Here is a 25,468-nt window from a genome sequence, read left to right as displayed (position 1 = left end):
TGAGCGCAGCGTGAGTGCAATGAACTATACCTTCTTCATTAGTGGCATTGATCAGCGTGCATTTCCTTCTTTACATCTAAAGAAAGCCTGCCATGCTTTGTTCGAAACTTCCCTGGCTGTAACTCTAAAGCTTCGTAGGCTGTCGTTGCCCGAGATTTCTTCCTCTTTCGTTTCCCTTAACTGGTCCTCTGTCAAGTAGAGAATCACTTATTCACGGTTGTGAAATAATGTTACCAGTTCCTGTGTATTATGGTTAACAGGGTAATTACATCTTTGTTCACGTAATTTCTACAAAATAGTAACCACTGATCAGATCACACATAACGTAATGAATCTCATCTTCCACTGTTGACAAGCATATCGAAGACCCTGTAAAATTCCTGTTTGCTTAGCTTTTACAACTATGAGATGTGAAGGAGGCTAAAAATTTCCTTTACTTTCTGCAATAAGGTCCCAGTACGCCCGTCCGCATCATTGTTTTCTCAGCGTGTTATCGATAAAAGAGGTGGCTCCGATCTCCTCTGAAAAATTTACGAAGGTTTTCATGGATATTTTCTGAGTAATTTAGTATAAGGAAACCCTCACCTCCGGTGGCTCGAGACAGCGTAATTGCATTTCGCTTAATCTCAGATTCCCATTTAACCTCGTACTGTAAACAAACTATCTGCGTAAGACGGCAAATATCGGCGATATGCGATGTTTGTCTTGTTTGAAAACAAGCTCGTTCATTGACCAGCGGTATTCGGTACACTTCCACCTCAAGCTTCCGTTCAGTATTACCCGTTACTGCTTTGGTTTTTTTTTCTTTTTCTTATTCTTTTTTTTTTCAGGCACTGTTTGCTGTACATTAGCATATGGTCAGGTTTACTGACGAGGAGTTGGTTGATAGGCATCTTGGAATGAGTTCACTGATTGCTTTGAAAAACGGGCAAAACGACTCTTTAGTGAACTGTTCCCACAATGACAGCGAAAACATCACAGTACTTTTACGTTTCATATGAGGGTTGTCCCATTACTCTGTGTTCTACATTGTTGGTTTTGGTGATGGCATTTTAATGGGCGTTCCACTGGTTTGAAGGAATTTTCACAAGAATAGACGTAATTGCAGTAAAAGAGTACATAAATCGTAATTACGTTTTCCCCTCAGTAAGGTGCCGCCAAAGACCGTCATTCCCTCATGCCAAATTACGAAGAATATGTAATTGAAAGAAATAATTCTCGTCCATGAGGTTTGTGTTCTCCTCGTAATATTGAAGTAACATTCCTTCGTCTGGAGGGATACCTTCCTACCCTGAGACTTTATCGGTCTGACAAAATGAAGTAAATGAGTCTTCGAGTTAAAATACAGTGCAAAATTAACTAACATCTATGAAGTGTTGTCTGTGTCTCATGATAAAAGAAATAACTTTGGCCCTGCCATACCAATTAGCTGTCAAATATTCGCAAGAGCATGAAATGCGCTCTTTCTAATGACTCAAGTCGTATTCGAAACGGGAGTTCTTTTTCCTCCATTCGTTCGAAGACTTTTGGCACCATAATGTTACATCAGTTGTTACACTAGAACCAACGCACAGGTGACCATAATCAAGAAAGATTACTAAGGCTTTTTGAAACAAAAAAATAAAAGAAAGAAAATACAAAACTAATCGGTGGTAAACTAGGTTTGATCATTCTATGGTGCTTCATTTGTGAACTACATTCAAAACTACACGGCTTTTCAGTAAGAACGTGCAAAAATGTAACAGGACATAGAGAATTATCCAGTGAACAATTTGAGATAGGGAAACTGGGATCAGAGAAGTCAGCTCAAGGAGACATGCAAGTAAATGTGTCTACCGCTTCGTCTAGTATTACTGTTTTTCAGCTTGTTTACAACCAATAAGGCCGGCCGGGGTGGCCGAGCGGTTCTAGGTCCCACAGCCTGGGTCCGCGCGACCGCTACGATCGCAGGTTCGAATGCTGCCTCGAGCATGGATGTGTGTGCTGTCCTTACGTTCATTATGTTTCAGTGGTTCTATGTTCTAGGGAACTGATGACCTCAGAAGTTAAGTCCCATAGTGCTCAGAGCCATTTGCTCAGAGCCATTTGAACCATTTGAACAACCAACATGCATACAGGTTTACTTGTACGAGTACTTGAACAACTGTAATACCCATATCACCCACAACGAATCCATGCAGTGCTTGTGACTGACGTTGCAAAATGTTCAAATGTGTGTGACATCTTATGGGACTTAACTGCTAAGATCATCAGTCCCTAAGCTTACACACTACTTAACCTAAATTATCCTAAGGACAAACACACACACCCATGCCCAAGGGAGGACTCGAACCACCGCCGGGACCAGCCACATAGTCCAAGACTGCAGTGCCTTTAGACCGCTCGGCTAATCCCGCGCGGCTCTAACGTTGCATCAAGGATAGCATTGTGTCAATGGTTGCTCCCACAATAGATTGATCTCTTTACTAAGAAGGTCTCATGTGATCGAGATGGTATTTTGCCGGCCAGTGTGGCCGAGCGGCTATAGGCGCTTCAGTCTGGAATCGCGAGACCACTACGGCCGCAGGTTCGAATCCTGCCTCGGGCATGGATGTGTGTGATGTCCTTAGGTTAGTTAGGTTTAAGATGTTCTAAGTTCTAGAGGACTGATGACCTCAGATGTTAAGTCCCATAGTGCTCAATGCCATTTGAACCATTGAGAAGATATTTTGAATAGCACGAATAGCCATGAGTGGTATGAGAGAAACCCTCACGCTATAGCAGAGTCACACCATCAAGTACATGTTGCTGTGAATATCTGCGCTTTCATTTTAGGCGACTATCTCATTGGGTCACACCCTCTACCTGGCCGTCTGAATGGAGACGTGTACTTAAAGTTCGAGCAAAGAATTGTACCGGAGTTGTTGGAGAACATACCCTTACCTATTCGTGAGAGGATGTGGATACTTCGTGAACGTGTGCTGCCTCACTTCAGTGTGGATGACTGCAACCATCCCACTGCTGTATATCCTGGTCGGTGGATTGGAGCGGGACTTTCTATTCCATGGCCTGCGAGACCACCTGACGTGGACCCCCTTGATTATTTCCTATGGGGATATCTAAAGTCACTTGTAAGTGAGACCCCATTAGATACGGAGATAGAATGAGACTGAACAGCCAAAGAAACTGGTACATCTGCCTGATATCGTTGTAGGGCCCCCGCGAGCACGCAGAAGTGCCGCAACACGATGTAGCATAGCATAGGCTAATGTCTGAAGTAGTTCTGGAGGGAACAGAGACCATGAATCCTGCAGGGCTGTCCATAAATCCATAAGATTACGAGGGTCTGGAGATTTATTCTAACCAGAACGATGCAACGCATCCCAGTTGTACTCAATGGTGTTCATATCTGGGAAGTTTGGTGGCCTGCGGAGGAATTTAAACTGAGAAGAGTGTTCCTGAAGCCACGTTATAGCAATTCTGGACATGTGGGGCGTCACATTGTACTACTGGAATTGCCCAAGTCCGTCGGCATACACAAGGACATGAACGGATGCAAGTGATCAGACAGGATTCTTATGTACCTGTCGCCTGTCAGTCATATATAGACGTATCAGGGGGTCCCATATCACACCAACTGCACACGCTTCACACCATTACAGAGCCTCTGCCAGCTTGAACAGTCCGCTGCTGACATGCAGGGTCCTTGCATTCATGAAGTTGTCACAATACCCCTGTACGTCCATCCGCTCGATACAATCTGAAACGAGACCCGTCCGACCAGGCAACATGTTTCCAGTCATCAATGGTCCAGTGTCGAAGTTGACGTGCCCAGGCGAGGCCTAAAGCTTTGGGTCGTGCAGTCATCAAGGGTATACGAGTGGGTCTTCGACTGCGAAATCCCATATCGATGACGTTTAGCTGATTGGTACGCATGCTGACACTCATTGATGGCCCGTCATTGAAATCTGCTGCAATTGGCTGAAGGGTTGCCCTTCTGTCAGGTTAAACGATTCTCCTCAGTCGTCGTTGGTCCCGTTCTTGCAGGGTCTTTTTCTGGCTGGAGCGACGTCGGAGATTTGCTGTTTCAGCGGATTCCTGATATTCACGGTGCACTCGTGAAATAGTGGTACAGAAAAACCCCCACTTCTTCGCTACTTTGGAGATTCTGAGTCCCATAGCTCGTGCACCGACTATAACACCACGTTTAAATTCAGTTAAATCTTGATAACCTGCCATCGCAGCAGCAGTAACCGACCTAACAACTGCGCCAGACGTTGCGGACAACATCGCCATATTCTTCCTGTTTACATATCTTTGTATTTGAATGCGCATGCCTATACCTGTTTCGTTGGTAGTTCAGTGTAGTTTCCAGTATTGTAGCTGCCTGTGACGTGATTCAAAGCACACCAGAGATATTTGTAATGGTATGTCAGAATCTTGTTCGCCGATGTAATGCTTGTTTGAGGTTGATGGCCGTCAGTTTTAGCACATTTTGTGAGATAAACTACAAATGTTACATTCATTGTGTCAATGATGGTAATCTCCTTAAGCAGGCTTCGCAGGCCTCAGGTTCAAAAAATGGTTGAAATGGCCCTGAGCACTATGGGACTTAACCTCTGAGGTCATCAGTCCCATAGAACTTAGAACTACTTAAACCTAACTATCCTAAGGACATCACACACATCCATGCCCTATGCAGGATTCGAACCTGCGACCGTAGCGGTCACGCGGTTCCAAACTGAAGCGCCTAGAACCGTAAGGCCACCCGACCTCAAGTTCCCTACATAGTAGTTTCCAGTGGTGCATCCTCTATGTCATGTTAAATGTTTTCCCGCTTTTGCGGGAACTCCCTGTATATCCATGTCTAAAAGCCGATGATGGACGTTGACGGACTTAAGCTTTGAAAGGAAGCGTCCAGGTACTTTCCATGGATGCTTTACGGAAATCATGGGAATACTATCGTTACAGCACGGAAGCGCTGTAACAAATGCGTGTGAATAGGCTGCCCGCAGAATCGCGGTTATGAGAGGGGAGGGTATGGTCTTAGTCCTCAGTTATCGTGCGAAGAACATGGGGTAGACAGATTTTGTTTTGGGCCACACCAGAGCCTACACAAATGGCCATTTGTGTAACCGCTCGAACTTGTGGCTTAGTATAGCTATGTTACAGTGTAATATGCAAGGTAAGATAGACGAAAAGGACCTGGCATCCAGAAAAATTGTGCCAACAATTAATTCCCATTCCAAAAGATTTTATCTGGGCTGAAATAAATTCTCAGCCAGTAACACCATTATTATTTGCGCCGTTCAGATTGTACTTCCAAAAACAATCTCCAGACTGGAGCGAGACTGACACTTCGATTTCTTCCATCGGCGTATCTGACCTTGGCCTAAGAATTTATAACCGCCTGAAAAAATTTTGCTTCGTTTAGTTTTTACGTTCAGAGAACCGGTTTTTCTGCGACGTTTTTGAAGCGCGCCGCTTTGTATTCTTTAAACATTGAAATCGGCGCAAACTTTCGTATCGTGATTTTCGTAATCCAATAATCTTTACCCTCTGTCGAGATACAATGGCTTAAATTGGAGATAAATATATCACGTAAAATATTCTCTTACGCGTACTGAATGCGGGATAGGAATAAATTAAAAATATATTCATTTGCTAAAACTGAAAACTCGGTTTTGAAAATCTAGCATAATTCGTATTTTACGTGCAAAAAAACTCTCTCTTTTTATGAATTGTCTTACGCACGCCACTTCTTTGTTTTGAACTAATGCCAGTCAGCCTTTTTTTTTGTTTGTAAGGAGATAGACAAATACATGTGGTTAACGGTATTCCTGTTTTATGAAAGCTTTAGCCGTTGCCATAATACAGACAGCAAGGGTCTAAACACAATAAGAAAACCTATACGGGAGCAATCATCGTCCGAGTCAAGAAAAATCTACATCGGTTGCCAATTTAAGACGGTCTAACGACCGACCTACAGTAGAGTGAAAGCTGTGATCCAAAACTAAAATATTCCTATCGTTCCACAAAAAAGGCGAATACGTCCTGCGTAGAGTTACGGATGTAAAAGAAGGGAACTAGCATTACGACTTAACTGGAAATTTCAGAGCCATTTGTATCAGAAAATCTTGACATAGTCCCTGTTTTTTACTTGTTAGTATTAGTACTCATAGCATGCTATATACACTCCTGGAAATGGAAAAAAGAACACATTGACACCGGTGTGTCAGACCCACCATACTTGCACCGGACACTGCGAGAGGGCTGTAAAAGCAATGATCACACGCACGGCACAGCGGACACACCAGAAACCGCGGTGTTGGCCGTCGAATGGCGCTAGCTGCGCAGCATTTGTGCACCGCCGCCGTCAGTGTCAGCCAGTTTGCCGTGGCATACGGAGCTCCATCGCAGTCTTTAACACTGGTAGCATGCCGCGACAGCGTGGACGTGAACCGTATGTGCAGTTGACGGACTTTGAGCGAGGGCGTATAGTGGGCATGCGGGAGGCCGGGTGGACGTACCGCCGAATTGCTCAACACGTGGGGCGTGAGGTCTCCACAGTACATCGATGTTGTCGCCAGTGGTCGGCGGAAGGTGCACGTGCCCGTCGACCTGGGACCGGACCGCAGCGACGCACGGATGCACGCCAAGACCGTAGGATCCTACGCAGTGCCGTAGGGGACCGCACCGCCACTTCCCAGCAAATTAGGGACACTGTTGCTCCTGGGGTATCGGCGAGGACCATTCGCAACCGTCTCCATGAAGCTGGGCTACGGTCCCGCACACCGTTAGGCCGTCTTCCGCTCACGCCCCAACATCGTGCAGCCCGCCTCCAGTGGTGTCGCGACAGGCGTGAATGGAGGGACGAATGGAGACGTGTCGTCTTCAGCGATGAGAGTCGCTTCTGCCTTGGTGCCAATGATGGTCGTATGCGTGTTTGGCGCCGTGCAGGTGAGCGCCACAATCAGGACTGCATACGACCGAGGCACACAGGGCCAACACCCGGCATCATGGTGTGGGGAGCGATCTCCTACACTGGCCGTACACCACTGGTGATCGTCGAGGGGACACTGAATAGTGCACGGTACATCCAAACCGTCATCGAACCCATCGTTCCACCATTCCTAGACCGGCAAGGGAACTTGCTGTTCCAACAGGACAATGCACGTCCGCATGTATCCCGTGCCACCCAACGTGCTCTAGAAGGTGTAAGTCAACTACCCTGGCCAGCAAGATCTCCGGATCTGTCCCCCATTGAGCATGTTTGGGACTGGATGAAGCGTCGTCTCACGCGGTCTGCACGTCCAGCACGAATGCTGGTCCAACTGAGGCGCCAGGTGGAAATGGCATGGCAAGCCGTTCCACAGGACTACATCCAGCATCTCTACGATCGTCTCCATGGGAGAATAGCAGCCTGCATTGCTGCGAAAGGTGGATGTGCACTGTACTAGTGCCGACATTGTGCATGTTCTGTTGCCTTTGTCTATGTGCCTGTGGTTCTGTCAGTGTGATCATGTGATGTATCTGACCCCAGGAATGTGTCAATAAAGTTTCCCCTTCCTGGGACAATGAATTCACGGTGTTCTTATTTCAATTTCCAGGAGTGTAATTCATCGGACAAGTACGGTAACATCTCACATGCATGTCACATAACATGGCACTTGCCATAGTTTCATCCTACGTATCATTTGTCATGTTGTTCAATATGACAAAACGTATCATTAAGGTTTAGGATCCATACACACCCAGCATGAGATACTTCCTCTCATATATGCACCCCCACACTCGGTTACTCCCTATTGTAGATGCATCCCACTCTCTCTCTCTCTCTCTCTCTCTCTCTCTCTCTCTTTCTCTCTCTCTCTCTCACACACACACACACACACACACACACACACACACTCTTTCCTTGTCAGTCGTCAGTCCTCTCACTGATTTGATGGATCTCACCACGAATTTCTCTCCTGTGGTTAACTCTTCATCTCGCCGGCCGTTGTGGGCAAGCGGTTCTAGGCATTTCAGTCCGGAACCAAGCGGCTGCTACGGTCGTATGTTCGAATCCTGCCTCTGGCACGGATGTGTGTGATTTCCTTAGGTTAGTTAGGTTTAAGTAGCTGTACGTCTAGGGGACTGATGACCTCGGATGTTAAGTCCCATAGTGCTTAGAGCCATTGGAACCTTTTTTCATCTCGGAGTAACACTTCCAACCCACATCCTCAGTTATTTGCTCCATGTGTTCCCATGTCTTTCTCTACAATTTTTACTCTCCACAGATCCGTCTAATACTATGCAAGTTATTCCCCCTCTATCTTAGCTGTCGTCGTTTCATCTTTTCCCTTCTCCTTGTCAGTGTTTGCCATATACTCCTTTCCTCACCGATTATGCGTGGGCTCAACATTCCTTACGTTATCAGTCCACCTAATTTACGACATTCTTCTGTAACACTACATCACAAAAGTTTCGATTCTCCTCTTGTTCCGGTTTTTCCACAGTTCATGGATCGCAACCACACATTCCTTGCTCCATACGTACATTCTCAGGAATTTCTTATTCAAGTAAAGTTGTGTGTTTGATAGCAGTAGACTTCTCTTGGCTAGGAATGCCCTTCTTGCGAGTGCTAGTCTACTTTTTTATTTCGTCGTTGCTCGTGGGGTACTTTGCTGCCTATATTGTAGAATTCCGTAACTTTATCTACTTCTCAATCACCAATCCTTATATTTAGTTTCTCACTGTTTTCATTTCTGCCACTTTTTATTACCTTCTTCCTTCTTCGATTTACTCTTAATCCGTAATTTTTACTCATTAGATCGTTCATTTAAGTTAACAGATTCTGTAATTCGGTTCACTTTCACTAAGGATAGCAACGATATGAGCGAATTTCTCCGTTGATAACCTTTCACTAGAGTGTGAATTCGACTGTTGAACATTTCGTTTATTTCCATCATTCCTTCTTCTGTGCATAGGCTGAACAGCATGGGTGAAAGATTACATCCCTGTCTTACACACTTTTTAATTCGAACACTTCGAACTTAGTCTTCCAATCTTATTATTCCTTCTTGGTTCTTGTACGTACTGTGTTACCCATATTTCCCTATAGCTTACCATAATTTTCTCAGAATTTCGAATATCTTGCATAATTTGACATTGTCGAGCGCTTTTCCCAGTTCGACTAACCCTATGAATGTGCCTTGATTTTTCTTTAATCTTGTTTCCACTATCAACCCCAATGTCAGAACTCCATCTGGAGTACCTTTACCGTCCCTAAAATCAAACTGATCATCTGAAATACCCTCGATTTTCTTTTATACTCTTATGTATACTATTCTTGTCGGAAAATTGGATGCATGAGCTGTTAAGTTGATACTGCGATGATCCTCGCACTTGTCGGCTCTTTCAGTCTTCGGAATTGTGTGGATGACGTTTTTCCAAAAGTCTGATGGTATATCGCCATACTCATCCATTCTATATACCAATGTGAACAGTGGTTGAGACAACCCCCCCGCCCCCCTCTGCCCAAAATAGCAACAAAAACTATTGAATGACAATATAAAATGCTGGCTGCAACAATACTAAAGTTGAAATCTATTAATCATTGTCAACAATGGCCTTGTAAAACTCTTCAGTTCCAACTGATACCTCAAAATGCCTCATCAGTTTTAAGACATACATTTTCTTTTCCTTGCTGACCACGTTCTTCTTATCCAAGGTGGCTGCTTTCCTCACCTCCTGGAAATTTCAGGGTATTTCTACCTCAACCTCTACAGGACTTCTATTATAGGTGTCCAGACCTGATAATTTCTGCTCAGATTTTTCATAAGCCTCCACTTCCAACAGTTACTTTGAAACACATATTAGATCGCTCGGCTTTTAGTGCGCTGGACTTGAGATCCTTTGCTTCCCAATCCTTATTTAAGATTTTGACGATGGCTTGTTCTTCCAGTACTTGTAACACTCAGTCGGTGAAAGAATATCTTCCTTTTTCGGTAGCCTTTGTACAGTGTACTAAATACTCTGTCAGTTTTATAGCAATGACCACGAATAGGGAAATAATGTAACAGCTTATTAAATTTTCTGCCTCTTTCCATGAAGTCTGTTAGTGAGTACATCATTTTTAAATTATTATTTTGACTGGTACAGGAGTCAGAAAATAAATGAATTTCATTTGGACCATTTTCTGGCTGGGACTCCTAAAGCTTTCTGGGAAAATTCGGTAAAAACTGGAATTCGGTTAAATCCTTTCGGTCCTTCTGCTTCAAATCAAGAATAAAAGACAATCTTTTCCTTTGTCTATGCTTCGGAATGGATAATGACGCACAAACTGTGCAGCCTAACCCATCTTGAATGGAATGATTCACCTCGGAGAGCTATGGTGTTGGCCGATTCTGTCGTATATCGAAACATAGTTTAACCAAATCTGGATTTTCCTCATTATTGCATAAAAGTAGTTTGAATGAAGTTTATGCAACGTGTGGTACGTTAATAATTGATTTTTTCTTTCAGGTCTTGTTGCTTTTCACAGTCTGTCTTCGAACGTCTCTGATGTTTGAAAAGTTGCGGCCCACACATGTACACATTATTTACAGTACTTCATCGCATCAGTATTGTTCCCGTGCTCGTTTTCCTTGGTGTTTCTTCTCCGTGACAAAGCGGGATCGAACTGAGCAACAATCAGGAGTTATTTATTGTGTGAACCACTAATTTATTTCTATTTATGTTTATGGCAACAAGTGTTTGCCTACAGACGTTTTTACAACGAACTCCCCCACATTGTGATTGACAGTGACGTTCTGCATTGTGACGTTCTGCATTGTTATTCTCCCTTCACTTCTATCAGAAGCGAAGCACTGTTTGAGTCTATCAAGTTTTCTTTAACTGACAGACCAAATATCGAGTTCTGCAAAACGTCGTAATTTTCACCGCCCTATAACAGCAGCTTTTGACAAAATCGTTTCAGAATGTCATTCAAGGCAACAAGCTTGATTTGTAACTACAAAAATTTACATTAAAAAAATTGAGCGTTTATCGACTTGTGAAAAAAAATTCCACATTATATTGTGGAGAGGCGGCGGCAAACTGAAAGTGAATTTCTACCAACGGAAATGTACCTCAATGGTTCCAGTCCCGCACTAGTACTTTGTGGATATGACAAGTGCCTATACCATTTAAAAGAAAGATATAACTACTTAACTCGAGTGACGAATTTATCGGTAGTTACATTTTTCGCTTGTACCTCGTTTATACGGAAGATCGGTTTTCAGCGAACCGCAGCGACGCAGATTGATGCTACGCGACCGCGTGACGGCGGCTGGCAATGGACCGTCTGCAGAAAGTTCGCGGGCGCACTGCTAGATGGCAGCTATTCAGCTGCCACGTCGACGCGCAGCGCCGGCAGAATATGAAACGAGCTCGTGCCACTCATCACACGACATAACGGTACTACCATGTGTGCCTTATCTTCCTCTGAATTGCTCATAAAGAGACACATCAATACAACATTCGCGTACTCATCTCTTGTAATTCAACTTGTGGCCGTAATGATCAGGAATTAGTTTATTAAGCGCATCTTCGCATTAGAACACGCATTTTTCTTTTCTGCACCTGATGAATATTTCCTGACAATATCTCATACGGTGGATTAGAGGGAATTTCATTGGCTGTTGCTGTACAGTACGAAGTTTAATTTTGAGTGCCAACCGATTATTACCGGTGTGAGCCAATAGACGACAGTTTCTGTTGATTATATCATATTACAGTCTGCCGCTCGTGGTCTCGCGGTAGCGTTCTCGCTACCCGATCACGGTGTCCCGGGTTCGATTCTCGGCTGGTCGGAGATTTTCACCTTTCTCGAAATGACCGGGTCTTGTTGTCGTCTTTATCATCATCACTGATCCCCATTACGGCCGGAGGATGGCATCGGCAAACCACCTTCATTGGGACCTTGAGTAGTACGGTGCTGCGGGTCTCCCGCATCGCTCCCCTACACTCTGTCAAGGAGCATGGGACTTTATTTCCATTTCCATATCGTATTTCCGAGAAATACCGTAAAGGAGATTATATTTTCAGCAGTATTAACGTATAAACTTGGGCGTATGACATTGCGACATGTGCATGAGTAAAATTCATGTCTATAGTTGAAGACTGGAATGCCCTGGAAACTGTAGAGGCGCACTTTATCCTATAGGTGTTTTCAACTGTGTTATCTTAAAACTACCGTAGAAGGAGTTACCTTAATCTGTTCTGGGACTACCTGAAAGGATGGAGAAACGGCAGCAACTTCAGCGCAGTGAAAATACGGAGAAGAACAGGATCTGTTCAGTGAGAGTCCCAGAAGTATTTCTATAACTATGGATTTATACGGCGATAGTGGTGGCTGCGAACGGAGCAGATGTTTGGCTACACTAACGTCAAGTGAGCGAAACCGGTTACCATTATCAATAAATATTTTATTTAGGTCAAGTCTAATCAATTTTAAGGTTAATTAGATAGACCGCTAACGAGCAATTACCTGCAATTACCATTTCTGTCAGTCCTAGGGGACTGCGTAATTACTACTTTCTTTTAGAACAATTTCAGAGACAATCCCTATACTTGAAACAATCAGAAGACATCTATAAATAGGAGGATGTGTAATTCTGACCTTGTACGGACTAACGAATGGAATGTTGAAACTATGAATTTGAAGAGCAGATGAGCGACCTGAAGTTGCCTCATTATGACTTAGATGAGCAAAATAGAACTTCAACAAGTGGTTCTGGCTCCAATGTCGGCATATCGTTGAACTGTTGCGAGACAGCGAGAAAATGCTATAACAGATATGGATATTATAGCATAAGTACAGTACTTAGGAAGACGCTTCGAGAAAAGGAACTACAGAGAAGTTCGCCCGTCATTTGAGTTATGTTGCATTCTTGAAAAATAATTACAGAACAAACACTGCATGACATAGTTTCGAGAAAAACTGAAAGATACGAAATGCCGTGCAACTTGATTTTACAAGAAAATTTATTTATTTGTTTGGAGTAAGAATATATTCCCTTTACGAAACCAAAGAGATAGTTGTACTTCATACATGTAATCCAAAAACTGGTTTGATCCAGCACTCCACGGCAGTATAGCCCGTACAAATCTCTTCATTTTTGCGTAACTGCCACCACCACAGCCTTCTGAACCTGCTTACTGCAGTCAAGTCACGGTTCCCCAATAAAATTACATTCCCTGACAAAAAAAAACGTAATGCGCCTGGAAGGAGAGGAGGAAACTTCGCGGGTTGATATTGTATGTGAAGTATTTTCAGTGATTACAAATTCGAGTTAAATTTACAAAGATCTTACACTATGAACAACGTGAAATGATGTTACACTCCGTCTTGTGTTGATGCATGAACTCATTCAGTTCGGAAGGGTGTTATAAAGCCCCTTCCAGCAGCAAGCTGGCCCACAGTAGTTGTCTTGGCATCAAGGATACTGGCCAAACGACGGAATGGACTCCCAACTGGTCCCACTTATGTTCTGCCTGGGACCAATCTTGGATCTTGCATTGGCCTGTTGAAAATGGCTCTACAGTACTGCCACATGGGAGGTAATATATGAAGGTGGGTGATGTTCATAACACACCGTTGGGCCCTGGCTCCCTACACCATGACACTTAGTGTAATACTGCTGCCCCTCTCCATAGATATTGGAATAGTGGAACCTGTCTGTTGGTCGCCGCCGTTGACGCCATTCAATAGCAGTTCCTGTGTCATTGTGAAGGCACTACTCCATACTCAGCCGTTTGTGTAGCAGTGTTAAGGGCAGCCAACATATGCGATAATAATTCCTTAGATCGTATGCTGCTAGACTACAGCCAATGTTGCAGGTAGTCCTTTACTTCTTTTCGGATGGACTGCACACACGTGAAGTGGCTATGACCCGCCCTTGTGGTGGTCAGACATGTCGAGTGGACCATTGAAGACGAGTATGACTGTCAAGTTCCAAGCAGTCGTACATCGTACCACAGTCTCGTCCGAATGCGCCACAAATATGGATGCAGCACTATACTACCTGCTGGCCAAATGGAGACTCTACATGAGGCCCCATACAAACTCTCTTAGGTGCTGATGACGCAGTCTTTGACGAGTACGTGGCATCTCCATACCCCTTATGTACCCTACCAGACCCGTCACGAACGCTAAATGCTACAGCTCTATCTGTTATAGGGAACTGCTGCCTCATCATTTACAAAGCCGCCGATGGTACGTACGTCTACCAAGTTATACTGACATGACTTCTGGGTGCTTTACTCTTGTTTAAGGCAATGTGTACAGCCCTCGTACCCCTCCATTACCGAAATGATGACAGCTTGATACTTCAAAATGTGTCCTTTCAACCAATGTTTTTCTTTAGTCAAGTTGAAAGTAATACTCATGTTGGTAGGAATACTTAACAGAATATATGTCTGTTGAATATCTGACTTGCTTCTGGTGTGGTAGGCTAAAAATATTGTTAAACGGATTTAGTAAGCATCTCTCTTGTGAAACACAAATAGCACTTTACTCACACGAAGCGTCGATTGCTATCAAAAAGGGATTTCAAATTGATTGTGTTTTTCTAGATTTCCAGGAGGCTTTTGACACCGTATCTCACAGGCGGCCTGAAATCAAATTAACTGATTATGGAGTATTGTCTCAATTATGAGACTGGACTCGTAATTTCAGAGAGGTCAGAGTTCACTGAAATTAAAGGAAAGTTATCGATTGAACCACGAATGATTTCTGGCGTTACCCAATTTAGTGTTACAGGCCTTCTGCTATCCTCATGTTTATAAGCTATTTAGGACACAATCTGCACCTTAGGTACTTCGTGGATGATACTGTCGTTTATCGTCTAGTAGTCATCAGAAGATTGAAACCAACACTAAAACGATTTAGATGTGATGCCTGTATGGTGCAATAATTGGCAGTTGACCGCAAATAATGAAAAGTATGAGATCATCGACCTGAGTGCTTAAAGGAAACCTTTAAACTTCGGTTTCACCATAAATAAATGAAATCTAAAGGCCGCAACTTCAATTAAATATGTAGTAACTACAATTACAAATCACATAAATTGGAAAGAACACACAGTATGTTATCGGGAAGGCGAAGCAAAGGCTACGTTTTATTGGCAGAACACTCCCAAGATGCAACAGACCTACTACAGAAACTGCCTACATTTAGTTTGGCTGTCCTCTTTTGGAGTACTGCTGCGTAGTGTTGCATGCTTATGAAATACGATTAACTGAGTCCCACATCCTATCGCTGAAACAATCATGTGACCTCTCACGCTGTCCGTCACTGTGTGCGTTCAGAATGCCTTCTTAGTCACATTTGGTACGAGTTCCACGGACTGCCGCTTTTTTATTCTAAGGCGGCTAGCACGAGTACAGAGCAGATTATCTCCTTGGAACCCTTACTGCATTTTCCAAGTACCCAACCAATAAACTGCAATTTGCAACCTGCGATTGAGCATATGCGATCGTTTCATTTCGTATCTGTACGCATTGTTATATCTGTGAAACGGCTGATTCCAGGTGTGAATGACCTGTACTCGTCGGATACTACATTTCTTCGTTTTGTAAATGCATTCTGCTAGCAAGCAGACAGACAAGAAACACTACAGAGGTATTGGGTTCGGTAGTCATTTCACAAACAACTTATTCACCTGATCTAGTGCCCTCACATTTCACCAATTGCGCTCTGTTGAACGAGCGTGCAGGAAGTTCCTTATTGTTTTTATTAAACTTATGGAAAAAAGCTACGAACGTAGGCGCGTACCAAATAGTAACGACGTTCCGACGTTCTCTCACTCCTACCGATTTATGCAGTCTGAAGCAGCGATTAATATCCGCAAAGTAATTACAACTATAAATTGTCTCTGTAACTCGGAATATGAACAGCTAAAGTTTGTTAGTGTACAAATTGCACACACACACACACACACACACACACACACACACACACACACACACACACACACACACACACCTTCGTGTTTACTGCCAATACCGTACCTTATCTCGATTCTAACCACCGCTCGCTCACACTGTCCCGTCTCTAATGACGTCGATGTCGACGGGACGTTAAACCCTACTCTTCTTCTCCTTCTTTTCTTCATTGAAACTCTTTTTGTGCCAAACTCTCCTGCTTCTCGCGAAGAAGATGTCTTTGTCAATGGCTGCGTCATTTGCCTTTACGTATTGGCTTTCGCACATTGTTTTAGTCCATATTGTTTTACATACAACTTATTATACACAGTGGCTCTATTTTAATTTCATTCCCACACTGCTTGGCAAAGAATGTGAAGCAACCGGAAGGTGAAGAAGAAGCGAAATCTAAGTTCGGGCTTGAGAGGGTATGTGATGACATTTTAGTGGTTACACAATCGCTTCAAATTTGTAAATAGCTTAGGAGTATGAGACAATTTATTAGAATGGCGCTGGCACACACTATGGCAGGTATTTAAGTATTGATTCGGTTTACAAGGATGTCATAAAACCGTTGTATCCTCTGTTGAGGCAAGCTTGCAACGTGTTAGTGATAACTGTATAGTACCACTAGTACTATGAAGTCCGATCTGGTCCTATACGTGTTCCATCAGGGAAACATCAGGGGATCTTGTTAACCATAGAAGTACTCACAGTCAGACAGCCTATAGAGAGACTTTCTCTGTGTGGCTCAGCATTATCTTGTTGAAAAATGTCACCATGGCAGAGATTATTCATGAGGGAGTAGGACGTTCGTGACTCGCTGTTAAGCCGTCAGAGTTCCCTCAATCACCTGAAGTTGATGGCTTATCATTTTGTGGCAACAGAAGTGACTCTGTCTCTCCAAAGCAATGGAAGAGTGGGACCTCTTCGCAGTTCGCCACCGTACTTGCTGACTTTGGTCATTGTGGAGAGCAGAACAACAGTTCATCGCTGAAGACAATGTGGTCCATTTCAATAGCTGTTCTTGCTCCCGGTAAGGACGCCTGCACGAGCATGGCCGATTGTGTTCGTGGTATTAACAGCAACCATCGTACGGGGACAATAATTCTCTAGCCTGGCTGCTGGTAGTCTCCGTACCAATAGTGCGGTATGACAGAGTTTAGCTCGGAGTCCATTAGTTGTTACATGATGGCAGGTGGAGATGCGAAAGGATTGGTACAGTTACACAAAGAGGTCCGTTGTTCGCTGTCAGTATCATATAGCAGCGAAACATTCTAAATACGCTAATGCAATAATGTGGAACCGATTTCCACTGGAAAAAGATAGTTCCAAGTTTGGTAACCAGGTGTAAATCTGGCGCTGTATACTGTTTGTGTGACGATTAGACGCCCGCGCTGACATTTGACTAGCCACAAAGTGAGTGAACATGAGGCTGTTAAGGAGAGACTGGGCGCTGTTAGTGAAATAGTTGTACGTGAACGACAGCAATTCCAGTGCTGCATTGACAGAGTATACATTACTGAAACTTCTGAGGAGACGCAAGATGTCATTAAATGGTTTGAAAAAGGTGATAACGAAATTCTATTACACGGTTGAGGGTAGTGTGGCACCTGGAAGAGGAAGGCGTCCTATCCCGACGGAAGTTACTGACGAGGTTACTTTTGCTGTGTGGCCGGCCGAAGTGGCCGTGCGGTTAAAGGCGCTGCAGTCTGGAACCGCAAGACCGCTACGGTCGCAGGTTCGAATCCTGCCTCGGGCATGGATGTTTGTGATGTCCTTAGGTTAGTTAGGTTTAACTAGTTCTAAGTTCTAGGGGACTAATGACCTCAGCAGTTGAGTCCCATAGTGCTCAGAGCCATTTGAACTTTTGCTGTGACTGACTCCAGAGCACATGTCCAGTGTAGTGTTAATGCCTGTGCAGCGTCACGGGAATTCTCCATCCCACTGTCTACAGTACGGAAAGTTTTGTGGTCTGTAGTACATTGGCACCCACACAATATCCAAATGTCACAGCGACTGCAACCTCATGATCCATAGCCACATTCCATACTTGCTGTTCGATTTCTAGCACAGATCGTAGTTGATGACATGTGGCTGGGCAGTATTATACGGAGAGAAAAGGCACATTTTACACTACAAGATGCAATGAATACACACAATAGGCGAATTTGGTGTACTGTTAAACCACGTGCAGTTGCACGAAGGGCCATTGCACACGCTGTAGGTGACTCAGCGGTGTGGATTGACAAGCTTGTTTATTCTCGATCCGCCCGTCTTCGAAGATAGTACACCTAAAGAGCCTGTGTGGTGTACAGAGACGTATGTACGTTATCTAGACGACCTTGTGTAGCATGTGGTTTCTGCTTTGGAAGAACTCATCTGTGTGGAGACCAATTTTGTCATGCAAGATGGGGCAACACCTCGTGTCGGCCGCCCAGTAAATGATTTGCTTAACACCTTCGCAACTGTAGGATGTAAATACATCCTGTTACATCGTTTTCTAGTTGTCGACCTATACATTATTGCCCTTTATTATAGAACGTCCTTGACCTCAATGACTTTTTTTGTTAGATACGTTGCTTGAGGCAGAAATGAATATGTATTTTCTTTTTTTGTCTTAGAAAGTGCTCTGTGTTAACTGAGGTTTAGTGCTATCTGACTCTGGTCTAAAAGTATTCTTGGATTTTTTTAAAATTTCGGCCGTACTCTGCATGTGTCTATTTCGCGTCATGGTGAAAGCTCAAGAATTAACTCCTAAAAGGCAAAGTGCATCGAGATTTTACACAACGAAGGCCCCAAAAGCTCTGAAAATGAGAAGATGTTAAACTGATTGAGGTCAACTGTACGTCAGAATCTGCAGAAACTGACTCCTGAAGGACATAAGGAAAACTTACCGCTAAGCGTTTGCCCACGCGTTTCTTCACCGAGGGAGGACAGAATACTTAGTCGATTAAGCTGAAAAAAATGATGCTACTTCATATGAAGTGGCAAAAGCATGCCAAGAGGCAACGGGAATTGAGTCCAGCTCTTCAGTTATTATAAAAAGACTCTGTGGAATGGGTAATGAAGGGTAGAGTTGCCAAGAAGCAGCCTATTTTAAGTGATGCAATGCGGAAAAAGAGGCTGGCACATGGCAGACCAAACATCAAAATGGTTCAAATGGCTCTGAGCACTATGGGATTTAACATCTATGGTCGTCAGTCCCCTAGAACATAGAACTACTTAAACATAACTAACCTAAGGACAGCACACAACGCCCAGTCATCACGAGGCAGACTACACATCAACTGGGCAAAGGAACAGCGGAGAATATTTTCATATGAAAACCGATTTTCCATGATGAGCGAGAGACCTCAGCTCGTGAGGAGTGAACCCTATGGAGGAGAGGACCCTGACTGTTTGTGCGAACCATGAAACATGCTCCATCACTAATAGTTTGTGGAGCAATGCAGTTCGAGGTGTTAAAAGACTGTACTTTGTTCAGGGAACAATGAACGGTGATCAAGTCGAAACTGTGATTCAGTGCCCTCGGATGTTCACTCCACGTGATAATTTCTGGGATGCGCAGTGCATTTTGCAACAGGATCTGGCCCATGTCATACATACATAAGTAGACTTGCTTATTTTATTTTTGTAGTGCAGTTTTCAAGGTTAGTGCTGTTACATATCACTTCAGCTTCGTTCGGTCATGATTGAATTTGGTGTCAGAGAGCTTCTGTGGCTGGAAATTTGTATTACAAAATATCCTTTATTCCCAGAGGTATTAGCGAAGGAATTTTGGCATACTTTGAGAAACTATCAACCATATAAATTTCAGGAAATAACCAAATCGTCTCCCAAATAACATCTTTACAACGTTTAGAATTAACAAACAGGAAGAAAAATTCCAAAACAGTGTCCTCTGTAGCAGACGTGATGAGCAAGTACTTGATAGCTCAGTCACAGTCAGCTTACATTAACTCAGTTACGAAAAGCGACGCTAGAAGCCTAATTTACTACTATACAAGAAAACAGAGCTTCAAAAATAATACAAATGGATTCACAAAGACAAATACAGGCACCTGGTTGAAGATACGTGCCGAAAAATGATGACAGCCTAGCCAGTAGGGAATTAAATATTTGAACATATTAAACGTGAAATACAGGCAAAAATATTCATATCAAAGCAAAACTTGACCAAAAAACCTTAACAATTGTCCATCTTCTGCAGAAGTAGATTTTAAGGCAACTTACCTAAATTAACAAGATTAACACCACATAAGGACATACGTAAAAGACGCTGTTACTTTTATTTCACTTCCCGAAAGACCTGCCACGAGAAGTAATGAGTCTTTAGCGAAACATTCACGTTCAACTTAAGTTGTAAAGTTCAAGCTCACCAGATTCAATAGGATCCACGTATACTGATGAGAGTACTGTAACGGCATTTTATAAAATACACTCCTGGAAATGGAAAAAAGAACACATTGACACCGGTGTGTCAGACCCACCATACTTGCTCCGGACACTGCGAGAGGGCTGTACAAGCAATGATCACACGCACGGCACAGCGGACACACCAGGAACCGCGGTGTTGGCCGTCGAATGGCGCTAGCTGCGCAGCATTTGTGCACCGCCGCCGTCAGTGTCAGCCAGTTTGCCGTGGCATACGGAGCTCCATCGCAGTCTTTAACACCGGTAGCATGCCGCGACAGCGTGGACGTGAACCGTATGTGCAGTTGACGGACTTTGAGCGAGGGCGTATAGTGGGCATGCGGGAGGCCGGGTGGACGTACCGCCGAATTGCTCAACACGTGGGGCGTGAGGTCTCCACAGTACATCGATGTTGTCGCCAGTGGTCGGCGGAAGGTGCACGTGCCCGTCGACCTGGGACCGGACCGCAGCGACGCACGGATGCACGCCAAGACCGTAGGATCCTACGCAGTGCCGTAGGGGACCGCACCGCCACTTCCCAGCAAATTAGGGACACTGTTGCTCCTGGGGTATCGGCGAGGACCATTCGCAACCGTCTCCATGAAGCTGGGCTACGGTCCCGCACACCGTTAGGCCGTCTTCCGCTCACGCCCCAACATCGTGCAGCCCGCCTCCAGTGGTGTCGCGACAGGCGTGAATGGAGGGACGAATGGAGACGTGTCGTCTTCAGCGATGAGAGTCGCTTCTGCCTTGGTGCCAATGATGGTCGTATGCGTGTTTGGCGCCGTGCAGGTGAGCGCCACAATCAGGACTGCATACGACCGAGGCACACAGGGCCAACACCCGGCATCATGGTGTGGGGAGCGATCTCCTACACTGGCCGTACACCACTGGTGATCGTCGAGGGGACACTGAATAGTGCACGGTACATCCAAACCGTCATCGAACCCATCGTTCTACCATTCCTAGACCGGCAAGGGAACTTGCTGTTCCAACAGGACAATGCACGTCCGCATGTATCCCGTGCCACCCAACGTGCTCTAGAAGGTGTAAGTCAACTACCCTGGCCAGCAAGATCTCCGGATCTGTCTCCCATTGAGCATGTTTGGGACTGGATGAAGCGTCGTCTCACGCGGTCTGCACGTCCAGCACGAACGCTGGTCCAACTGAGGCGCCAGGTGGAAATGGCATGGCAAGCCTTTCCACAGGACTACATCCAGCATCTCTACGTTCGTCTCCATGGGAGAATAGCAGCCTGCATTGCTGCGAAAGGTGGATATACACTGTACTAGTGCCGACATTGTGCATGCTCTGTTGCCTGTGTCTATGTGCCTGTGGTTCTGTCAGTGTGATCATGTGATGTATCTGACCCCCAGGAATGTGTCAATAAAGTTTCCCCTTCCTGGGACAATGAATTCACGGTGTTCTTATTTAAATTTCCAGGAGTGTAAATGCTCATCAAGTACTACGCAGCACGTCAATGACCCACCATTGTCGCCAGAACTCGCGTCCAAGGCTTTGAGACCCACTCCACTGTACAATTCCTTCATCAGCCATGTGCTACATACAGGGAAAGATCACAGCTAAATGTCCCACTGCTTCGCAGTAGCCATTACCCCATTTCATATGAAGCACACGCGACGGTTGCAATCTGTCCAACCGTAGGCTACTGCTCCGGTTTTTACAGCCAGCGAACGTTACCGAACGTTAGGACTCTGACAGACTGATTCACGCAGACGCAGTCGACCCTAAGTTTTCCTCCATAGGTCTTCACGTAACCCTTTCGAATGTCCGCGAAACCCATCAGCAAGTAACTAACTGTGGCTCACTGGCATTTATCGACACGAGCTAGTGCACCTCTAAAATAATAAATTGTTATGAAGAAAGCTATCCCTTCTTTTTCCTTATTTTTTTTTTACATTACTCTTACCCCCCCATGAACCATGGACCTTGCCGTTGGTGGGGAGGCTTGCGTGCCTCAGCGATACAGATGGCCGTACCGTAGGTGCAACCACAACGGAGGGGTATCTGTTGAGAGGCCAGACAAACTTGTGGTTCCTGAAGAGGGGCAGCAGCCTTTTCAGTAGTTGCAGGGGCAACAGTCTGGATGATTGACTGATCTGGCCTTGTAACATTAACCAAAACGGCCTTGCTGTGCTGGTACTGCGAACGGCTGAAAGCAAGGGGAAACTACAGCCGTAATTTTTCCCGAGGACATGCAGCTCTACTGTATGATTAAATGATGATGGCGTCCTCTTGGGTAAAATATTCCGGAGGTAAAATAGTCCCCCATTCGGATCTCCGGGCGGGGACTACTCAAGAGGACGTCGTTATCAGGAGAAAGAAAACTGGCGTTCTACGGATCGGAGCGTGGAATGTCAGATCACTTAATCGGGCAGGTAGGTTAGAAAATTTGAAAAGGGAAATGGATAGGTTAAAGTTAGATATAGTGGGAATTAGTGAAGTTCGGTGGCAGGAGGAACAAGACTTTTGGTCAGGTGATTACAGGGTTATAAATACAAAATCAAATAGGGGTAATGCAGGAGTAGGTTTAATAATGAGTAAAAAAATAGGAGTGCGGGTTAGCTACTACAAACAGCATAGTGAACGCATTATTGTGGCCAAGATAGACACAAAGCCCATGCCTACTACAGTAGTACAAGTTTATATGCCAACTAGCTCTGCAGATGATGAAGAAATAGATGAAATGTATGACGAGATAAAAGAAATTATTCAGGTAGTGAAGGGAGACGAAAATTTAATAGTCATGGGTGACTGGAATTCGTCAGTAGGAAAAGGGAGAGAAGGAAACATAGTAGGTGAATATGGATTGGGGGGAAGGAATGAAAGAGGAAGCCGCCTTGTAGAATTTTGCACAGAGCATAACTTAATCATAGCTAACACTTGGTTCAAGAATCATGAAAGGAGGCTGTATACATGGAAGAAGCCTGGAGATACTGACAGGTTTCAGATAGATTATATAATGGTAAGACAGAGATTTAGGAACCAGGTTTTAAATTGTAAGACATTTCCTGGGGCAGATGTGGATTCTGACCACAATCTATTGGTTATGAACTGCAGATTGAAACTGAAGAAACTGCAAAAAGGTGGGAATTTAAGGAGATGGGACCTGGATAAACTGAAAGAACCAGAGGTTGTAGAGAGTTTCAGGGCGAGCATAAGGGAACAATTGACAGGAATGGGGGAAATAAATACAGTAGAAGAAGAATGGGTAGCTCTGAGGGATGAAGTGGTGAAGGCAGCAGATGATCCAGTAGGTAAAAAGACGAGGGCTAATAGAAATCCTTGGGTAACAGAAGAAATATTGAATTTAATTGATGAAAGAAGAAAATATAAAAATGCAGTAAATGAAGCAGGCAAAAAGGAATACAAACGTCTCAAAAATGAAATCGACAGGAAGTGCAAAATGGCTAAGCAGGGATGGCTAGAGGACAAATGTAAGGATGTAGAGGCTTGTCTCACTAGGGGTAAGATAGATACTGCCTACAGGAAAATTAAAGAGACCTTTGGAGAGAAGAGAACCACATGTATGAATATCAAGAGCTCAGATGGAAACCCAGTTCTAAGCAAAGAAGGGAAGGCAGAAAGTTGGAAGGAGTATATAGAGGGTTTATACAAGGGAGATGTACTTGAGGACAATGTTATGGAAATGGAAGAGAATGTAGATGAAGACGAAATGGGAGATAAGATACTGCGTGAAGAGTTTGACAGAGCACTGAAAGACCTGAGTCGAAACAAGGCCCAGGGAGTAGACAACATTCCACTAGAACTACTGATGGGTTCGGGAGAGCCAGTCATGACAAAACTCTACCATCTGGTGAGCAAGATGTATGAGACAGGCGAAATACCCTCAGACTTCAAGAAGAATATAATAATTCCAATCCCAAAGAAAGCAGGTGTTGACAGATGTGAAAATTACCGAACTATCAGTTTAATAAGTCACAGCTGCAAAATACTAACGCGAATTCTTTACAGACGAATGGAAAAACTGGTAGAAGCCGACCTTGGAGAAGATCAGTTTGGATTCCGTAGAAATGTTGGAACACGTGAGGCAATACTGACCTTACGACTTATCTTGGAAGAAAGATTAAGAAAAGGCAAACCTACGTTTCTGGCATTTGTAGACTTAGAGAAAGCTTTTGACAATGTTGACTGGAATACTCTCTTTCAAATTCTGAAGGTGGCAGGGGTAAAATACAGGGAGCGAAAGGCTATTTACAATTTGTACAGAAACCAGATGGCAGTTATAAGAGTCGAGGGGCATGAAAGGGAAGCAGTGGTTGGGAAAGGAGTGAGACAGGGTTGTAGCCTCTCCCCGATGTTATTCAATCTGTATATTGAGCAAGCAGTAAAGGAAACAAAAGAAAAATTCGGAGTAGGTATTAAAATTCATGGAGAAGAAGTAAAAACTTTGAGGTTCGCCGATGACATTGTAATTCTGTCAGAGACAGCAAAGGACTTGGAAGAGCAGTTGAACGGAATGGACAGTGTCTTGAAAGGAGGATGTAAGATGAACATCAACAAAAGCAAAACGAGGATAATGGAATGTAGTCAAATTAAGTCGGGTGATGCTGAGGGAATTAGATTAGGAAATGAGATACTTAAAGTAGTAAAGGAGTTTTGCTATTTAGGGAGTAAAATAACCGATGATGGTCGAAGTAGAGAGGACATAAAATGTAGACTGGCAATGGCAAGGAAAGCGTTTCTGAAGAAGAGAAATTTGTTAACATCGAGTATAGATTTAGGTGTCAGGAAGTCGTTTCTGAAAGTATTTGTATGGAGTGTAGCCATGTATGGAAGTGAGACATGGACGATAACTAGTTTGGACAAGAAGAGAATAGAAGCTTTCGAAATGTGGTGCTACAGAAGAATGCTGAAGATAAGGTGGGTAGATCACGTAACTAATGAGGAGGTATTGAATAGGATTGGGGAGAAGAGAAGTTTGTGGCACAACTTGACTAGAAGAAGGGATCGGTTGGTAGGACATGTTTTGAGGCATCAAGGGATCACAAATTTAGCATTGGAGGGCAGCGTGGAGGGTAAAAATCGTAGAGGGAGACCAAGAGATCAATACACTAAGCAGATTCAGAAGGATGTAGGT

The sequence above is a fragment of the Schistocerca nitens genome, chromosome 5, assembly GCF_023898315.1.
Source record: "Schistocerca nitens isolate TAMUIC-IGC-003100 chromosome 5, iqSchNite1.1, whole genome shotgun sequence".
Classification (NCBI taxonomy): Eukaryota; Metazoa; Arthropoda; class Insecta; order Orthoptera; family Acrididae; genus Schistocerca; species Schistocerca nitens.
This window is presented reverse-complemented; position numbering follows the sequence as displayed.